General features: G+C 37.1%; 1 long non-coding RNA gene across 1 annotated transcript in view; it reads right to left on the reverse strand.

Moving 5' to 3' along the window:
• LOC147601983 (uncharacterized) overlaps positions 1 to 21486 on the reverse strand; it is a 791528-nt gene that overhangs the window by 360945 nt on the left and 409097 nt on the right. The window lies entirely within an intron of this gene.

Here is a 21486-nt window from a genome sequence, read left to right on the forward strand (position 1 = left end):
GATTAGACAGAATATAAATCATCTGTATGTATGAGATGGATGTAGCATGGCACTAAAGGCCAAATTGATCCAATAAAAAATTCCTGATGTTAGATTTTTACCAGAAGAAATATATACAATGAAAGAAAGTTGAGATGAAACACTGAAAGCTTGTGAATCTGAAATATTTTTAAAACTTTAACTTAAAATTCCTTCATTCTTTTATTTCTTTTACGTGTCTATATTTAATCCACTTAATCTAAATTTTTTTTTTATTTAATCTCTAGAGCTATGTATATAGTTTTAATCTGTGTGGTGTATAGGAATGCACTTTCTTTTTTTTTTAACTGAGCTTGCTTTCTCTGTCTGGTATTTTTGTCCTTTTATTGAAAGCTATTGTTGCATTCATTTTTGGTCACTTCTGGAGTTTGTTTCTTTTTCCACTACAGGTCATTTTTTACTAGGTATTTTTTCTTTCTTTCTGCAAAAGTCTGTCTGGGAGAGTGAGTGGAAAAAACAAAATGAAAAAAAAAAAACAAACCACCAAGGAAAAAAAAAAGACTAAATGAAAGGTCTTCTTCCAAAGAGAACTGGCAGATTATTGCTTTCTACAGATTTTGTGGTCCTCATCTGCAATATGAAAAAGTAATGCAGATGAGTTTTCACTGCAGAAATTGTCATCTTGAACAGAATAATTCCAGACCTGTATTTACCACACATTTTGGGAAATCTTAAAGAATTGCAAACATCTATACTTAGTTCATCATCAGTACTATCCTAGTGAGTAGAATCAGTGGACTACAAATATTTGTACACAATTGCACAAGCATTCATTTGTCAAGTGCTAAAAAGTCAGGAAACAGAAATTAGGAAGAAAGTGAGGGAAAAAGTTGCAGATGAAGTAAATGAAGAATAATAGAAAAGACATAATGGGGTGAGTTACAATGATTGTACAAATACAGTCAAAGTGGCTACAGATCCCTTCAGAAAGAAGAGAAAAAAATGAGAAGACTCTTGCAAAATATGTTACATACATGGACTGTGTGTCACTAGGAGCATGTCTGTAATTTTGTTCAAAAAACTTGAGTATTAAAAATGGTAGCTAAAGAGGAGATTGTATCTTGGAGTTGTTAGATATAATATGCATTGTAACAAAGAATGTAAATGTCACTATAGTTTTTTCCTTAATTAGATATTGTGTGATTTTTTTTTAACTCTCCAACTTCAAATTCGTCCTTATTATAAAATAAGCATGTAATAACCAAAATTACCTATCTCCAGTTTCCCCTGGAATTCAATTGAACATATTACCTATCTGTAGTAATTCAAAAGAACTGCTGATAGAAATTATGTGAGAAAGTTCATCTATAAGGCAGAAAAAAGTAATTGGAAAAAAAACAGAAAAAAAATTGTTATAAACAAAGGTAAATATACAGATTAGGAACTTATAATTACAAAGTCAATACGCTCAAATATGAAAGCAAACTCTGACAGAAGAAAATAATGTTTTATATATTAAATTAATTTAATAAGATTATTTCAGTTAGTGGAGGTCTAACTTCATAGTCCAATGGTTAGGCATATAGATGGATGAGGAGGAGACCTAGTGTTTAGCTCCTAGTACCATATATGTATATTATATACACACATGTATTTATATATTCTATATATTTGTATATGCAAATATTTTATGTTTGTAAAAAGTTGTGGTTAAATAAAAATAAACAACTAAACAAAGAAGATGGACTTTTGAGGAGGAAGGATCAGAAACTGACAGTTCAATAAAACATTTTTAGACTAAGAATTTTTACAGTTGTGTGGTACAGTACTTCTTCAGTGGAGAAGACCCATCTATTACAGGGGAGACTCAGAAAGAAATTGTTGTCTGCTCTTTTGCAACAAGGGAATTCTTTGTCAAATTTAGGGATTAAATATCTGTTATGCCACTCTAGCCCTTAACTCTAAGAAAAAGGCTATGTAATTAAAAAGATATTGTAGTCATTTTTTTTTTTGTCTATTATGCTTTCAGCAGCATACTCTTATCTAGCTATTCTCTTGCACAGAGGTCTTTCCATTTTACTTACTAAACAGCAGAAATAAAAATGAGGTTTAAGTTGGTCAGAAGAACACTATGTGGAAAAAAGACAACTGGAATATTCCTAGTTCAAGATTATTACACTTTACCTTAACAAGAGAAATATTTTTATATTAAACATTTTTTTGTCATATCATCAAAGCTTTCTGCATAGAATCAAAGAATAATTTAGGTTAAATTAGTCACATTTTAGTATTTAGGGTAGTTTTGATAGAACAGAAGTAAATTTATTCCAACTGCATGTAAAATTTCAGAAAAATATAAGCAGATGCATTTTAAAAATATATAAATAACAGTATAGAAATAAATTAGTGATTTAGTGTGCCATGAAAGTCACAGAGCATCAGAGATTACCTTGAGAATTAAACTTGCTTGATGTTTACATCTATTATGAATGATACTAATAGGGTATCCTAGCAGCATACTAAAAAAGTTACATACATTACTCCAGATAAAGGTTTGTATTTAGGGGAAATAAAACTACAGCAACGTAGACTAAGAAAATAGATTTCTGACAACTAAATTGCCAAGGCTAGGGGAATACTATATATTTCTGCTATAGGCAAAGCACTGAATGAAAGCATATGTCAGCTGGAATAATATTTGAAGTTAGAGGAAGGCAAAAAAATTAGCCATTCAATTAAGTAAAGACAACAGAGAAAAAAAATTACTTCTTTCCAAGATGTGGTCTCAACGTGAATAATTATTAAATTATAATTTGAGTTTATTTAAAAAAATGGTGTTACACTGTGCATACTACCTTCAGGAGATATGAAGCAAGACCCAGTGTGCTGAATAGCTAATCATGAAAAATAACCTTCTAGCCTATTTCTGCAATAATAGTCTTCACTAATACACTTTTAAAAGTCCACTTATGTCTTTACTTTTTAAGTCAGTTGGAGAATTAAATTTCTAACAAAGTAAAATTTTCAGAACTTCAAATGCCAATCAGGTGAACTGCTCTCAGAAAAAAAAAATCAATCTTGTTGCACCTTTATGTAAATCAAGTACTAAGGGATGGGGAGGGGGAGCATATATGTGTGTGTGTACATATGTATCAAGGTTTCTCAATATGTCAGAACAACCATAAGTGAATAACAGTGTTTGTGGAGCTATACCTTCACATTTTTCTTCTCAATTACTTGTTACAGGTAAACAATTATTTTCATGCAATGCTCACTATATGGATCTAGTCGGGGATGTCCCTGCTCCTTGCAGGGTGGTTAGACTAGATGACCTTTGAAGGTCCCTTCCAACTCTAACCATTCTATGATTCTATGATTGTAGAGGTAAAAAGTTAAGGACAGGAAATATTATCTCTCTCTCAGGAGACTATTTGAGATCTTCAGAATGTCTGATACTAATTTTGTGTTTTTAGAAATAACACTGCTAATAACAGATTTGAGATTCTACTCTGTGACCCAGGAACCTAATTCATATTTTGTAGACTTGAGCCCTTGGGCTTTCAAAGTCTTTCTTTGTATCCAGTCATACCTCTGTATTAGGATATTTTCTTCTGAAGCATCTAAGATGCCTTGATATGCTTAGTAATACTAATAAATTGACACATTTTCAGATTCAGATTGGATGTATATTTCTGATTAATTCCATTCATGCTGTTCTTGTTTCTTTCAAATTTAAATTGCAATAATTAAGTACTATTGTAGGAATACACTTTATTCTCAAGAGGTGACTTTTACAATTAAGTACTCTTGCAGTGATGACTTTGGCTTATATTCCATTATCACTCTGTTCTTTAAGGCAAATAACATGGGCTTATGAAGGAAGGAAATCACAAACCTTTTCCCAAAGAATAATTTGAGCCTTTCCTGCATTTACAAAAAGAAGTTGTTAGACTGTGAAGAATATTACTATTTGTTAGCCAACATAGAAAAATAAGCACATATTTTATTCAAATTCACTGAAGAAAATACCTGAAAGTGTCTGCTCATTCTATATGTTACAATTTATTAACCTTCAATCTGAACAGAAATCATAGTGTAATACCCATTGCAGTCATTGGAGTTCCAAGCAATACAGTCAGCTTTACCTTAGAGAGGGATTATGCTCCGCCTAAAGTATCAGCTATAAAATGGTTCTGTTTTCTATGAGTGGGCATCTGGTGTTACTTGGATGTCATAAAGGAAATTGCCCCATTCCAACTGCATTCCCAAAAGGGTTTTGAACTCTTGTAGATTCTTTGAGATATTTATCAGTCCTACAGAAACCATAGGATGACACTACAGTCTTTGATGTCTTTGATTTAACCAAAATAATATAGTTTTTACTCTAGAGAACTAATATAAGTTCATATTCTGATTTCAAACAAAAATAAATATTTTGTAGGAAAAAGCATGAATGTTCCAACTTTTAGATTTTTATTTGTAGAAAAGAAATGTCAAACTTTTCTGCATCTCTAAGTATTCCCTGTGTATTAAAATTATTTACAAAAGACCTTCCATGCTTCAGTATTTAAAAAATTTTCATTTATTTTAATTTTTCAAAATCCTCTCCAGTCAGTATTTCCCTATTAAATTCTCATTGTTCTCCAAATCTACAACTCAATGCTGCTTGATAATAACTGAATTATATTACAAAAAATCTTTTTCTAAGAACCATTGAATCTCTGGCTATAGCCAAAAAAAAAAAAAAACAAAACCAGAAACAAACCGAAACAAAACAACCAAACAGACAAACAAATTCCTGGAGTTTTTGAAAAATTTTTAGTAATGTCTGGATAACTTGTCAACAGTGAATGAAAGGCAGGCTAAGGCTTGAATGCTAATGCATGTGACTTGCATTGAAAGCTGTACAGAGACAAAGATTTATGGCAGATGGTAAGCTTTTAATTGGATCTTGTTCAGGAAATATAAACACTGAACATCTGTGGCCAAGTCACTAGTTATGTAATTGTCAGTGAACCGGACACATAAAATAAAACTGGATGTTTCTTCCAAACAAACACTGGCAGTTTCAGTTTTTAATTTTTTTTTTTTTTCAGAATAGACCAATCTAGAAACTGTGTTTCTTAACATTGAATTTTGTCTTCATAACACATGTTGTAGTTTAAGTTCAGCTGGCAATTAAGCACCACACAGCTGTTCACTCACTTCCCGCCAGGTGGGATGAGGGAGAGAATCTGAAGGGTAAAAGTGAGCAATCTTGTGGGTTGAAATAAAGACAATTCAACAACTAAAGAAAAAGTCATACACACAAACAAAGCAAAATAAGGAATTAATTCACTACTTCCCATTGGCAGATAGGCATTCAATCATCTCCATGAAAGTAGGGATCAATCACACATGATGGCTACTTGGGAAGACAAATGCTGTAAGTATGAAAGTCTCCCCCTTCCTCCTTCTTCCCCCAGCCTTTATTGCTGAGCATGATGTTATATGGTATGGGATATCCCTCTGGTCAGTTGGGGTCAGCTATCCCAGCTATGTCCCTACACAACTTCTAGCACATCCCCAGCTAGAAGGGGATCCACCACAGGGGATCTAGTACATCCCCAGCTAGATCCACCACATCTCTCACTAGTGGCGTGGTGTGAGAAGCAGAAAAGTCCTTGACTCTGTGTAAGCACTGCTCAGCCATAACAAAAACATTGACATGTTATCAAAACTGCTTTCATCACAAATCCAAAACATAGCCCCATACAAGCTACTATGAAGAAAATAAATTCTATCCCAGCCAAAAGCAGCACATGTAAAAATCTTGTATTAGTAAAAATCAAATCATTCAATACTATGGATCAAGGTATTCAATACTCTGTATCAAGAAATGGATAGAGTGTGAAGAGCTGTCTCTGAAGAATAGCCATGAGCAGGTTGAAAGCTTATGGATGAGAATTACAGACCAAGGCAACAAAGGGAACCTTGTGGTTGGTGTTTACTCAGGCCACCCAATCAGGGGGAGCCTACAGAAGAAGTCTTCTTACTCCAGCTACAAGGAGGCATCACGTTCACAGGCTCTTGTCCTGCTGGGGGACATCAACCACTCTGACATCTGCTGGAAAAGTGGCATGGCAAGCTGTAGGCAGTCCAGGAGACTCCTGGAGTGCATTGAGGATAACTTCTTAAGCTAGGTGATAGAAGACTCTTCCAGATGCCATACTGGATCACGAACACAAGTGAGCTAATCGGTGACATCAAAATTGGAGGCAGCCTGGGCTACAGTGATCACACACTGATGGAGCTTGTAGGCCTGAAGGATATGGGTCAGGCAAGGAGTAAAGTCAGGACCTTGAATTTTATAAAAACAAAATTCCAGCTGTTCAAAGAGTTAGTCAATAGGACCCCTGGGAAACTGCCCTTAGGAAAAAGGGAGCAGAACAGAGCTATCAGATCTTTAAGGACACCTTCCATAGAGCACAAGAGCTCTCGATCCCTGGATGTAAGAAAGCAGGCAAGGAAGGCAAGAGACTGGCATGGCTGAGTCAAGACTCGTTGGTCAAACTAAAGGGCAAGAAGGAAATGCACAGGTGGTAGAAGTATGGACAGCTATCCTGGGAAGAGTATGGGGATACTGCCCGGTTCTGCAGTGACAGGGTCAGGAGGGCAAGGTGCGACTGGAGCTGAGCTTGGCAAGGGACACAAAGAGTAATAAGAAGGGCTTCTACAAGTATGTCAGCTAGAAAAGGAAGGTCTATTGAAAATATACATTCCTTTTAAAGATATATCAAATACCTGATCTGGATGGCAGAACAGATTTTATAAATTAGAAATTTCTGGGGACTGGGAACTTCTTATGAAAACTAATTTTTCAATATGTCATTTCTTGTGACAGACACAATTTTAATGTTGAATTTACATTGCAGCTCAGCTTCACGTAAATATATAAAAATTGCTGACTGTGTAGCATGATTTAGGTTGAGTCTTTTCTTTGAACACAAAATATGCAAATAGCAGAACATACAATCTTATAAATTTGCCTGAAATGTAAGACTCATTTGCTCATCCTTTAGAAATATTTCTACTCTCTTTCCAATACTGATACCTTTTAAATTGGAATCTTAATATACAAAGTGCTTTTATTAAAATTTAGATAATTTCACTGTTAGGCGGCAGCAGGAACCAGGCTGGCCTGCAAGGTGGATGAGCCAGGTACCACAGGTGATCTTTGTCTTATCTGTCTCCTCACAGACAGGTGCCATCCCGCAGACCTCTAGCGGGTCAGTGGAGCTGAGGTGGTGAAGACAGGAATCAGCAGTAGGGGAGGGGATGGACTGGGTGATGAGGGAGGAGAGGAAAGTAGAGAGAGGGAAAAAAGCAAACTAACCAGGAGAATTTGAAGTTTATCAATAAATTAGGACTAATTTCTAGCAATATAGATTATTGTGAAGATTGCTTTAGTGGGATGAGCAGGGTGGTGATTACATTGATGATGACCATCCCAAAAATCTGTAAATTCCTAAAATACTGACCCAGAACAAGGAAATGGAAAGGTTGAAAACAAATAAAAGTGGAAACTTATCTGTTGCCATTAATAAAGTGTTGAAAACTACAGATTTTCTTGAAATGAAGGTATACATGGGATATCAGAAGTAATATCCTCAAAAGTTTAGCTGTTCAAAATTTGGCTTTATCTTCTTCTGGGAAATTGTGTTTTGCTGTATTTTCCTCTGGGAAATGATAGAGCAGAATTCAACCATCATATGGGACACATGGTTTTTATCTCACATTTGAATTGTAGAGACTATGCAAATGATCACTAATTGCTCTCTGGAGAGCAGTGTGCCCCCTTTTTGATCTATGTATTTATCCTGTTCATTCTTCTGAGAGTACAGAAACATTAGAGAAGTTGCACAGCATGCAGTTTGAACAAAGGTTTTGAAAGAGAAGATGCTTAGGAATGTAAAGTGTGTCACAAATTTAAATCACTCAGTTTTTTATATATGGATATATAATACAACTTGAGGAAAAGTTATGTGATGTTTTTAACTGCACAACACAACAATTGCATTTGATTAAACATTTTTTTTGTTTACACCGACAAAATGATTATAATCCATTATTTCTCAATCAGTATAGTTGGTTGAATATGAAAGATATTTATTCTGAATCTTAGCTCTGTAACTAACATTTTCAAAAACAGATTACACTTCAATTTTTCTCCAAAACATTCCAAAGATTGAAAGCCACAGGCAAAAAATAATAATGTACACAAAATGTGCAAACATTAGAAGTCTATTTGGTAACCTCAAAGTACGTTTAGCATTTCACAGGCTGCTCTCTCTGGTGCTGTTCACATGCTAAAACTACTGTTGTGACTCTTGGCTCACTTAGGAAATAGGTGTGGCAGGAAACTTTAATTGTGGCAGGAAACTTTAATTCTGTGAATCTATGTAAAGTTGCTAGCCTTTCTTTCTGTTTTTAAATGTACAAGTAAGACTGTATCAATATTCAGAGCGGTATTATCTATTCTTTTTATGTCTGGCCATTTTAAAAGTGCATCCATTTGCTTTGCTTTTCTTCTATAGCAACACCAAAAATTTCTTGTGCAGTATTATATTGTCCAAAGTGTAGGCAGTCCTCCCATGGTGATTTGTAAAACAATTGAAAAGAGATTATCTTGCCCCTGTAGACACAAAGATATCAACCAAATTAATGATTTATACTTCAACAGCTTTTTGTCTTTCTCTCAGGTATTAAGAAATTCACTTACAAAACACTCAATCTTTAAAATATATGCTGCTAGTTTAAATTAGTTATGAAAATACCATTACCCTAAAGGAAAAAGACAATGACCTAGCACATGATCATGTAATTAAATTAAGCCCCTCAGCTTCAATATCATACTAAAAATACATAAAACTATAGTAAAAAATGTTCTGGGACTGAACAAGTCTGGAAATTAGAATAAAAATTATTCTCTCTTAAAGGACATAGGAAACACGCTAGTGTAAAAGAAGAAAATTTAACTCTGAAGTAGTATTAAACTTGTAAATGTAAGATTGTCAGTTACTGTTAAGGTAATGTTGAACAGATCCTCAACTGGTGTAAGCTGGCCTAATTTCATTAAGGACAACGGAAATATACTAATTTGCATGTGCCTAGAATCGGTCCTTAGGGCTTTTTTTCTCTTGTACTCATCTATTCATGGAGCTCTAAATAACATTTTATTAATAATAACAAGTAATGTATTTCACCAGCAATTTCAGTATCTGTAGCTTTGAAAGGTAATGTTTGAAACCTATTCTGTGAATAGACAGAGACATAGGTCCTATCAGTAGTCTCCTAATTGGGCAATTCCTTAGGAAACTCCATGAAAACAAACATTCTGACTTCATGTGTTCTCACAAATGGGAGAGAAATGTCCATCAGGAAGGTATCTTACAAGTATATATTTAATGGAGGCTTGCCAATGTGACACCCATCTACAAGAAGGGCCAGAAGGAGGATCTGGGGAACTACAGGCCTGTCAGCCTGACCTCAGTGCCAGGGAAGATTATGGAGTGGTTCAACTTTAGTGCCCTCACCTGGCACGTGCAGGACAACCGGGGATCAGGCCCAGCCAGAATAGGTTCACAAAGGCAGGTCCTGCTTGATCAACCTGATCTCCTTCTATGACCAGGTGACCCCCACCTAGTGGATGATGGGAAGGCTGTGGATGTGATCTACCTGGACTTTAGTAAAGCCTTTGATACTGTCTCCCACAGCATTCTCCTAGAGATGATGGCAGCTCATGGCTTGGACAGATGTACCCCGCGATGGGTTAAAAACTGGCTGGATGGTCAAGCCCAGAGAGTTGTGGTGAATGGAGTTAAATCCAGTTGGCAGCTGGCCACAAGTGGTGTTCCCCAGGGCTCAGTGCTGGGGCCAGTTCTGTTTAATGTCTTTATCAACGTTCTGCATGAAGAGATTGAGTGCTCCCTAAGTAAATTTGCAGATGACACCAAACTGGGTGGAAGTGTAGATCTGCTCAAGGGTAGGAAGGCTCTGCAGAGGGATCTGGACAGGCTGGATTGATGGGCTGAGACCAATTGTATGAGGTTTAACAAGGCCAAGTGCCGGGTCCTGCACTTTGGTCACAACAACCCCATGCAATGCTACAGGCTTGGGGAGAGTGGCTGGAAAGCTACCCGTTGGAAAGGGACCTGGGGGTGCTGGTAGATAGCCAGCTGAACATGATCCAGCAGTGTGCCCAGGTGTCCAAGAAGGCCAACAGCACCCTGGCTTGCATCAGAAACAGTGTGGCCAGCAGGAGTAGGGAAGTGTTTGTGCCCCTGCACTCGGCACTGGTGAGGCCACATCTCGAATACGGTATGCAGTTTTGGGCCCCTCACTACAAGAAGGACATTGAGTTACTGGAGTGTGTCCAGAGAAGGGCAACGAAGCTGTTGAGGGGTCTGGAGAGCAAGTCTTATGAGGAGTGGCTAAGGGAGCTGAGGTTGTTTAGTCAGAAGAGAAGGCTGAGAGGAGACCTCATTGCTCTCTAGAACTACCTGAAAGGAGGTTGTAGGGAGGTGTATTGGTCTCTTCTCCCAAATAACTAGTGGTAGGACAAGACGAAATGGCCTCAAGTTGCGGTAGGGGATGTTTAGGTTGGATATGAGGAAATACTTCTGTACTGAAAGAGTGATCAGGCACAGGAACAAGCTACTCAAGGAAGTGATGGAGTCACCATCCCTGGAGGGGTTCAAAGAATGTGTAGAGGTGGCAATCTGGGACATGGTTTAGTAGGCATGGTGGTGTTAGGTTGATGGTTGGACTTGATGATCTTGGAGGTCTCTTCCAACCTTAAAGATTCAATGATTCTATGATTATCTTTGAGGCATTTGACAACAAAGTGGAACATAACATTTCATAGTGCACGTTTAACAAGCTAGATCTGGATTACTGCTAATAGTTATTAGCAAAACATTCTAATGTCATAGGATATGGTATTATGAATATAATATTTTATGAAAACTAAATAAGAGGGAAAAAACCTTACATTTTCCTTGAAGGAAAAAAAAAAAGGCTACCTGGAGTATTAAGCATTGCAGCACTCATGCACATTTTTGTTCAATGTAATTTCTGCGGAGGTCAGATGTGACTGCTGTGATCATTATTTTTGACATTACTGATAAGTCATTTCTACATATTCAGTAATCTAATTTCCATGTTATGATCTCCGTTGTACAGACTGATATTCAAAACTCTTGATGGCTGTTAAAATGAAAAACATTAATAGACAGAAAACCAACTCTTAGGATTATAAATTTATTGTCTGCTTACTTTCTAACAGGTAGAAATGACATCTACAAGTTTTCCTGAGACTTCTGGAGAGCTGAAAATATAAATACCTTTTCCAGAAAGCACTTAAATGTCAAGGTGGAGTTTAATTCTAGACATTAATTTTAAGTAATATTTCCACATTTCAAGAACTCAACAAACTATTTATGAAATATAAGCTATGAAAGTACTGCTACATTTCATGGTGCATTATAAAGAATAGCATTTTGCTTTATAGTAAAAGTTTCCTTCTGTCAAATATTTACGAAAACATGAGTTAAAATTCCTGTGTTAATATAGAGATTGATTTTTCTCACCTCAGGCATCGTCCCTTTATTATAAAAGATTATCTGTATTCCCAAATGCACTTTTCTGGGGTTTTTGATCTTTAATGTTATAGAAAGGATGGTAGAATCAAAAAAACTGAGTGCTGCACTATAAAAATTGTAAGATGATATTAATTATTTTCCTCCTTTATCATTTAAGAAGAGGAATTCCACTTTATAATAAAGTGTTTGTAGGTAAGGCATTTCATACATTTCAGTATGTTCAGTAAGTCTTGAAGGATATCCAGGGAACTTGTCAAAGGCCATGACCTTGAGTAGACTTTATTTAGCATGGAGGTTACTGAAATAATGTAGTGTTTTTTCAGAGGTGACACTATGACTGAAGAATATTAAATAAATTTTGAAAAAAAAAACAACATGTAGTTCTACATGAAATTGACCTCTGTTTTTACTCCAGATACGATTAATTCACTAGCAAATAAGATATGATGAGATTATAGAGAATATGAAGGACAACGTTGCTCATATTTTGCTGAAAACTGTTATTCTATGCATGCAATGACTGCCATTTACACACTTACAAAGTCAGCAACATATAAAAGAATGATATGATTAAAAGGAAAGCTTTAAGAACAGATCTGGAGGAGCTGAAGGGATTGTTTCTAGGAGAATTGCCACTATATAGCTGAAGAACTGAAAAGGCAGAAGTTGTCTGCTCCAAAAAACTGTTTCCACAGAAGTCATGGGGTAACTGTTCCATATGAGTAATCTGATCTGGTTGAAGCTGCCCCTGCTCCTTGCAGGGGGGTTGGACTAGATGACCTTTAAAGGTTCCTCCGAACTGAAACTATTCTATGATTCTATATAGAGTCACTCCTTGCAGTATTTTGTAGAGCCCTGTAGCAAGTACCCTGAATCTCTTCTACTTTATATTTTCTATTTTAGCTGTTTGTCACATAAAAAGTATTTAAAATAATCGGGTTTCAAGCTAACATGGATTTTTCCATTTTTTTAAGAAATCCAGTTGGAGATTGAGATGAATTATTTCCGTGCTAATAGTTAAGAACTAGTTAGTTTGCATAATCCATTATTAAAATCAGTGGTTCTATGCAATCACTCAGCTATGATGTTGACTAAGTCATGGTGTTTCTGGCTGTGAGAGTAGAGTGACTGAAGTATTTTTAAAGGAGAATAGCAAACAGCAGGAGATGAGTAATTCAGATCTGGATAATAGAGAGATCTTCTCATTCTGATTTGCCTGTTTTCCTATCTTTCTTGCTGTTTTCTTTAAGAAACCCAGTGCCAGTCTCTCCTTTAAAAATAGAATGGAATAGAGGTAGCAAACTTATCTCACTAACATGTATCCAGTACATCATGTTTGGACACCTCCTTTCTTCCCATAGAAAAGTTTTTGCTATACCATTAAAAATATGTTTTATTTTCCCATGAATCTTCACATTTTTTTAATAATGGGTACAGTACATGTCCAATATTGGCCAGGCTGGATGAGGCTCTGAGCAACCTGATCTGGTTGGGGATGTCCCTGCTCCTTCCAACTCTAACCACTCTATGATTCTATGATTCTATATCAGGTCTTTTTTCCTATTTTATATATCTATTATATACCTATGCTATAGTTATTATTGCTGATTGTTTAAATAATTTTCAATAGCAAGTCCTTTGCTGCCTTTTTATATCAAACAAGAAAAGGCAGACCTTGGCAACAGCAGCTTCCCATATCAGTTAAATGTTACCACTCCACCAACAAAGGTCCTTAAATGGTCTTGAAAACATCACAGGCACTTTTTGTATTTGATATGGGTATTATGACTAGATGGCAAATTTAACTGCAATGGAAAGAATAATGAGATGCCCATCAATGTGGGTGTCGTAGTTCAGGCCCGATCAGGACCAGACTACACAGTCTCTCTCTCACTCCCCTCACCGTCTGAGAAAACAGGGAGAGAAAATATAAGGAAAAACGGCTTGAGGTTTGAAATAAGGATGGGGAGAAATCCTTAAAGTTACTGTCACAGGCAAAACAGACTCGACTTGGGGAAAACTATTCATTTATTACTACAAACAGCAGGACAATGAGACAGGGAACAAGATAACCTCCATCCACCCCTCCCTCTTCCCAAGCTTAACATTATCTCTACTACCTTCCCCCCCCCGAGCGGCACAGGGGGAAGAGTGAATGGGGGTTGCAGTCAGTTCATCATGCGTTAATTCACGCTGCTGCTTCATGGTCAGGGGAAGAACTCCTCACATTCCTCCCCTGCTCCATTGTGGGGTCCCTCCCACGGGCCACAGTCCTTCGTGGAACTGCTCCAGCGTGGGTCATCTCTTCCACGGGTGCAGTCCCTCTAGAACAGCTGTCCCAGCGGGCCCTCCACAGGCCACAGCCTCCTTCAGGCATCCACCTCCCCCGGTACAGGGTCCTTCACGGGCTCCAAGTGGATCTCTGCTCCTCCGTGGACCTCCATGGGCTGCAGAGGAACAACCTGCTCCACCATGGTCGTCACCACACGCTGCAGGGGAATCTTGGCCAGGAGCCGCATTACTCCTCCCCCTCCTTCTGAACTGACCTTGGCATCTGCAGCCGTTCCTCACAACAGGCTGGCAGATGTCTCTCAGGATCTTTTTTACATCTTATTCACTTCTCATCTCCTCTCCACTTCTTGCAGCCGGGCCGGACCGAGTTGGGCCCAGTCGGCTGCCTGGTGAGAGGCCAGAGGGTGAGGCCTGCAAGGCCCATGAGGCCTGCACCTCCCCCTCTGCGCCTCTGCCCCCACTCAGCCTCTTTACATCTTCCCTTCTCTCTTTTTTTTTTCTGTTTTCCCCTTCTTAAATACGTTATTGCAGAGGCGTTATCACGGGACATTCTGCTACCAATTCGCTCGGCCTTGGCCAGCAGCGGGTCCGCCCTAGGCCTGGCTGAGTCCACTGAACAAAGGGGAGCGACTTCTAGCAGTTTCCTACAGAAGCTACCACCTTAGGCCACCCCCTCACTAGCAAAACCATGACAGTGGGTGATCTGAAGGTGGAAAAAGAATCAAGAATTCTTTCCTTTCTGAAGCATGTAGATTTGAAATATAATTAAAACATCTTTGTCTGTTGCACAAACAATAACCTAGTGTAGTAGTGTGGAAGTATACTTGGGAGAAGCGAAGTGTCATATACCTGAATGTTTATTGAATTCCACTTGGTAGTGTGAATCTCTCAGCGGACTATCACAAAACATCCGTAAAGTAAGAGGGATTGTATTTTACTGCCTAGAGCCTGAATCATAAATCAAGTATCTTTTCTACATAGATTTAGATTGAAATTATCATGAACAACAATATTCTAATCTCAGAAATTAGATATCTCCATTAGAAAATTTTGTGGCTTTATTGTCAGTCATGCAGGTGATCTCTCCACAGTAAATCTAGACATACAAGGACAAAACCACAAAAGCTAGTAGGATTTGCAGTGACTGAAGGGCAATGTCATGGTGAGATACATAGAGAATCAGTGTGATGCTCACAATTTATTAGTATTTAAAAATTTCTGGATGTTATTTTTTAATACAAAATTTCCCACTTCTTTTTTTTTTTAGAAATGTGTCATTAGTTTTGGAGACTCTGGAAAGTTTTATATATTCTACCTTTTGTTTTCTGTGTTTGAATTTCAGATGCCTGACTTCTGGAACTGGTTATTTTACAGCTTTAACAAAACCATATTACTGTTTGATGAAAACTAGTTCTTTTAAACTGCAGGGGCAATAACAGAAACATTATACTGAAAAATCCTTTGTGTCAAACATTTTTAAACTTTTGAGACAATTTACATATTTATAGGTAGCTTCATATTTCATGCCTGTATTTACTGACTCTACATTTATGGACAGTTATTAACTGCCACACTGCAAGGCACTGAAACATCTGATTGATAACACACATGAATGACTCTCTGAGAGCAAGTACCATGCATTTTGTTTTGCATATTCTCAAGGATACTTGAGAGAGGATAAGGAATCTTAAAACTATTTTTATGTTAAGAAGAGGGGGAAGTAGGAAACAATTATTTTATTTTATATGGCCACAATATTATCCCTGTAAAAATTCTTGCAGAGGAGACTATATTTGTTGAGCCTCACATTTTTTTTTCTTAATGCAACTTTGACAATTTCTGTTTAGATACTCCTGATGAACACATCTGACAGAAATATTCCTTACATTATCAGATATAATGCATAATTGTGTATACTAAATTGAACATGTTTAAGCTCTCTCATTTTTTAATTTTTCAGAGGAAAAAATTAGTATGGACATTCATAACCTCTCCAAGAAGAGAATGTGATGGACCACATATTGCTCTTGACTGCTATGATGATGACAGATCTTCAAAGTTATGCTGAAAGCAGGTCCACTCTTCTCCCTCAAGTAAGAAGTCTATGGATGTTGTTAGCTTTACTGAATATATTCAGGGTTTATGATAATGGAGTAAAAATTAAAAATTTAACTAATATTAAGACAGTTTTTCCTAGATCTGGCTCTGCTTCCTCAAGTCATGTTGTTCCTTACTTACCCTAGCTCTGTAAGAAGTCTGTGTGGTCCAGACATAACTGGCTGCTGAAGAAGCCAACTCCTTGCACTCCTGGCAATTCAGAGGAGTCTCAGTGCAGGCGTAACTTTAGTTTTAATTAACAGTCTGCAGAAAATTAATTTAAACCTGTAAAAATATACAGCTGAATTTATAATACAATTACCTTTTCTTCTTTCATGAATTTCTCATAATAAAGGTCTCATAGATGACTGTTACAGTTAATCATTACTTATTCTTTTTCAGACCAGTTTAAGACAAACCCTTTGTTCTTTGTGCAACTTGCATTGACTTATGTCTCCTATTTCATTCCAGAAGATTTTAACAGGCTAGGACGATGTGGCAATTTTCTACTGCAACTTTTATTACCAGAATTTGCATATCCTTTTTTACTGAACTGTGAAATCCGCATTACAATTTCAAGTAAGCTACAGTTTCCAGACATGAAAGATAATCATGAGACCTAGGTAAGATCAGATAGTAGATCACCTTTCTTGGGTCTCCCTATGTTACTTTGAACACAGACCTATCCTGAAACTAGTTTCTTGGAGAGTAATGTTCTTATATATAAAATGATTCTAAAAAATACAGCCTTCTACTGCTTGGTGTCAGAGGAATATAGGAACACTAATGTGACAGAGATGAAGCCATACAGAACACACTGAACAGCTGATGGCAGAAAGGCTTCAAAACAAGATATAGCAGCGCCAATGGGAAGGGTCATTGAAGACAGTTAATTGTTTTCTGTGACTGTCTAAAAATTGCGTGAAACTATATTGTGTAGAGGATTAACTCTTTAAACTCTTCCTAGATCCTCAGATCTAGAATCAAGAAATATTTTCCTCATATAGCAGACCAGCGAAGATCTGTGGGTTGTTGTGATGTGTTTGTTTAGTTGGTTTCCTGTTTATGACAACTGTCTTTCACAGAAGGACTTTGGAAGCTGACAGTCTTTCTCTGCAAACATCCAGGCAGACCTCCAGTGACATTAAAGATCTTACTTTTGTTAGAGGGTGTGTAGATTTTCTGTGGCTTGTGTTATATTTGGGTTTGTAATTGTCTTTGTGTTCTTCCTTCTAGATAATACCTATTTTAGCCATAAAATTGGCAGGCTAACATGATGAGCCTCTCTAGTCAAATTTTCCTACTAAAGTGTTTTTGGCTCCTTTTTAGAATATTTAGTACACAACCTGTAGCTCAGATTTAAACTAAATTCTGAAATTTTAACATTCCTCTTACAAAATTGTATCTCCAGACAAATTTTATAAATACTTCTTGTTTTTCCAGCATGGATGACTGAATGATTTCAGAATATTCCTTAAGCTTTGTGTGAGGACTGTTCTTATTATTAAAGATTTCCAACTAGATGCTTGCTTTGAACAGGAAGCACCTGGATCATCATAGAATTGTGGAATAATTCAAGTTGAAAGGGACTGAAGGGAGATTTCTGGCCCCACTGGCTTAAGTCTCAGCTATGAGGCCAGGCTAGGTTACACAGGGCTTTATCCTATTTAGTCTCAAAAACCTCAGAGGGTGGACAGAGAGTGCATGAACTCTGCCCAGTGCTGGAACGTCCTAATGACTGTGGTGGGTTACCTTGCCTGGCTGCCAGATGCCCACCCCTTGCTCCTCTTCCTTAGCAAGACAAGGGGAGGAAATAAGATGGAAAAAGCTCACGGGTAGCTCAAAGACAGGGAGTTTGCTTACCAATCACTTTCACAGGCAAAACAGATTCCACTTGGATAAAATTGGTTTGTTGACAAGTAAAGTAGATCTGACTAGTGAAAAACAAAAAAAAAAACCCAAACAAACAAAAATAAGTGCTTTCTCCCACTCCCTTCTTTTTGCCTTCATTCTTTATTTGCCTTCACACGTGGGGTGTGTGTTTCTAGTCACTCACAAACATTCAGCTGGACCAGCTGGAGAATAGGGAGACTTTGGGTCCAGGCCAGAGAGGCAGGCATGGGGTCCATGCTGGTATCCAGAGGACCCACAAGTGTGGGGTGTCTGTGGGATGAGTGGAGTCTGTGAGTGCTGTGTGTGCACAGTAAGCACGGAGCTGGACCAGCTGGCAAGTAGGGGAGCTGAGGGTGGGTAAGGGGGCTGGGGTGTGGGCGGGGGTGCCCCGCAGACAGAGGTGCCGTGCTGGTACTCAGGGAATCCATGAATGTGCACCTGCTTGTAAACATGGAGAGAGTCATGTATGCACCTTCACTAATGACCTCTTGTCTCTGCCAGCCCAAGAGGAGGGGACTTGGCTGGCTGTGCTTCTGTTTATGTGAGTCCTCTACCTGAGTGCTATTGAAGGCAGAGCCTTGTCTGCAGCAGTCTATGTGACTGGCCTTCTCAGTGTCCTCCATGCATGTGTCTGTGTGTGTCTCTGCAAGATGCGCTGAGCTTCACTACTGGTTGTACCTGCAGACAGGAGAGCAGTAGCCACAACCCTGAGCCTGGGTAGAGACCCCAGGTTCCCAGGCTGAGCTCCAGCAGCTGGGCAGAAAGGAGGCCCAGAACTGGTGGATGAGGGTGCTGCTTTTAACATCCCTACTTCAAATCACCAGTTAAATCATGGCTAAATCTAAGCCTATAATTCCTAAGGGAATCCTATGACTTTTTTTTTTTTTCCTGGTGGAAACAATGAGCATAGCATGGTTTTAACAGCACACTCAGAAGAATAGTAAAAATACATAACAAATGTAAGTTGACACCTACATAGCTTTAAAATATCTTATCCTCTTTTCAGTGTAACACAGTTTTGTCTCCTTAACAGCAATAGTTTCCCCTCTTATTAAGGGGGTTTAAATAATTAGGTTAAACTGAATGTAATTAGCTTCCAGCTGGTGGTGCTTATCTAAGTTGCATTGAATAGTGATGAATTCTGTAGGACAAAAGGAAAAACAAAACCACCTTCTTTCAAGTTGTTTATTATCAATGTTTTCTGCTCATTTCCTCTTGACTTGCCCACTTGGTATGATAAGAGGCATTTTAATAGTGTTCAGGACCATTTGATTACTTTGAGTTTTAATAGTAGCCTGCTGCTCAGTCTTAACACTAAAGCTTAGTAAGTGTCTGCATATTCACTGTGTTAGGTTTCCTTCTAGGTTGGTGGTTTTTTTCCATCTCTCAATGATGTAAAACCCCGTAATACTCAGATTTCTTATTACTGGTTGCCTGACAAGTAAATGTTTCAAGCTGAAATGTAACTAGTGTTTATTGGAGAAGAGTTTCAGTAGCCACAGATCTGTGAGACCATTCTGGGATTAAATAAATTGTTCATTATAGAGTGCTATCTGTGGAGTTCTACTGCACTTTTCACAGGTTCGTGAAGTTCTTGTGAGCATGATTCAATTTAAATTACTTTAAGAATTGTGATGTAATGGTAACTAATTCTTTTACTAATGGAACAATGTATTAATTCTTGATGTACCTGCAGGCATGCTGCTGCATTTTTTATCTTATTCCTCAGTCACGTTTATCTCTTGTTTTATCCACCAAGTTATTGATATATCTGTTCTGCTATTGACTTTCAGAAGCTCTGCTTTCTTTTGCATTTTCTACTTTCCATCTCTAGGTCTACCTTTCAGGTTTAATCCTTATCTACTGAGGGGAAATTCCCAAGTATTAAGTTATTTTAATTCTGTAAGTGTCTCTCTACAAAATCCTTCTTTTATCTCCCTTTTGAATGACTTGAATGTACTATTAGAACACTAAAGCAAATAAAAGAAATTCTACCTATGGAATTGAATTCTATCTGGACTTTCCTCATTCTCTTTGTAGTCCTAGTTTTTATGCTTTCAACTTTCTTGGCCTTTATGTTCTGTTTGTTGTTATCCCTCATGTCTCAGTTGCTGTTTGGAAATGGTTGTGATATAGATTAGAAGAATATTTGCCAGATCAGCTTCGAAGCTTATATAAAAGAAATGCTGCATTTTCACCATTCACTGACTTTTCTTTCTAAAGTAAAGTACTGTGTGAAGAGCTGAGAGTTAGTTTAAATGACAGTGATTTTACGCGGATAGAGTAGATTTCTTCCTGGATAATCATAGCCACAAAAAAACAAAAGATAAAGCTTAGAGTTTATAATAAAAAAGCTGTATTCTTCATCATCAATTTTGGATGCTAAATACATCTGTACATTCAAGAAACACAGAATTAGGGGAAAAAACTAATAACCTTGTGAAGTGCAAGCTGGGATTCCTTGTTAGCAAGAATTTTATCTGTTTAAGGCTTACATATATCTCGTGTTGTGCTCTGAGAACAGCTTAAAGTGTACAGTATTGTTCTTCTGCCCTTTATTATCCTATCTCCCATGTTTCTTTTCTAGTCTATGAAAATAGTAGAACTAGATTATAGGATATGTGATTTCACATCTAAATGAATCAATCAGTTCCAGAATTGTATGCACTTTTCTGAAAGCAACTGCTAGAAAAGTTACATCAAATACCTGAGTGTTGTACCTCTTTCCAGTGGGACAGTGTTCACCCTCACTTTTAGTTTTTGCAGAAATGAATTCTGCACTGCAAGCAAACTTTCTATAAAAGTTTATTCTTAAAAATTTGCTCTGACTTGTTAAAAGTTTTATATTTGCAGTGTTCTGTAACTACTGTGAAAGACCTTGTTTTATATCTTTAAAAGGAAATAAATGACCTCTTAAGATATCTAGAACAGACCATACTATAAGCTAGAAGTTTTAAATGTTAACTGAATTTTCTGTTCAAATGGTAACCTTGTCTGAATAGATTTGACACCAGCAATAATCCATGTTGTCGTAACTATTTTTTTTCTATAAAAATAGATTAATTTATAGATATATTGCATATAAATATGTTTTAACATAGTATGAATCAAAAAAACTAGTCTTTTACCTTCAAGTTTATAGCTATATGAACCAAGGAGGATCAAGTTTATAGCTATATGAACCAAGGATCTACTCTGACATTTTCTTTCTTCCACTTTAGAATAAAATTCTGTAATAGCTATCCTATTTTAAATTATCAGATTATGGGTTCTGAGAGGTTTAAAGTGCTTATGTATACCTTGAGGTCTGTTTGCTTATTATAGAAATTGTTCAGAGAGTATTTGCTCTCTAATACTTCATGTCCACATTCCTTTATATGAAAGAAACAAAGCAAACGTCAAAGCTTTTACAGTTTTCAGTTATTTAATTGAAAACATTATCTGATATTTCTTGAACATTTGAAACAAAACAAGAACTTCGTAATATACTGTAGAATACATTCAAATGTATGTAAAATCCAGTAGTCAATTTGTCTCACTCCCTTTGCACTACAGTAGAACAGATTGTGGCACTCTGTGATAA

The sequence above is a fragment of the Chlamydotis macqueenii genome, chromosome 1, assembly GCF_036417535.1.
Source record: "Chlamydotis macqueenii isolate bChlMac1 chromosome 1, bChlMac1.mat, whole genome shotgun sequence".
Taxonomy (NCBI): Eukaryota; Metazoa; Chordata; class Aves; order Otidiformes; family Otididae; genus Chlamydotis; species Chlamydotis macqueenii.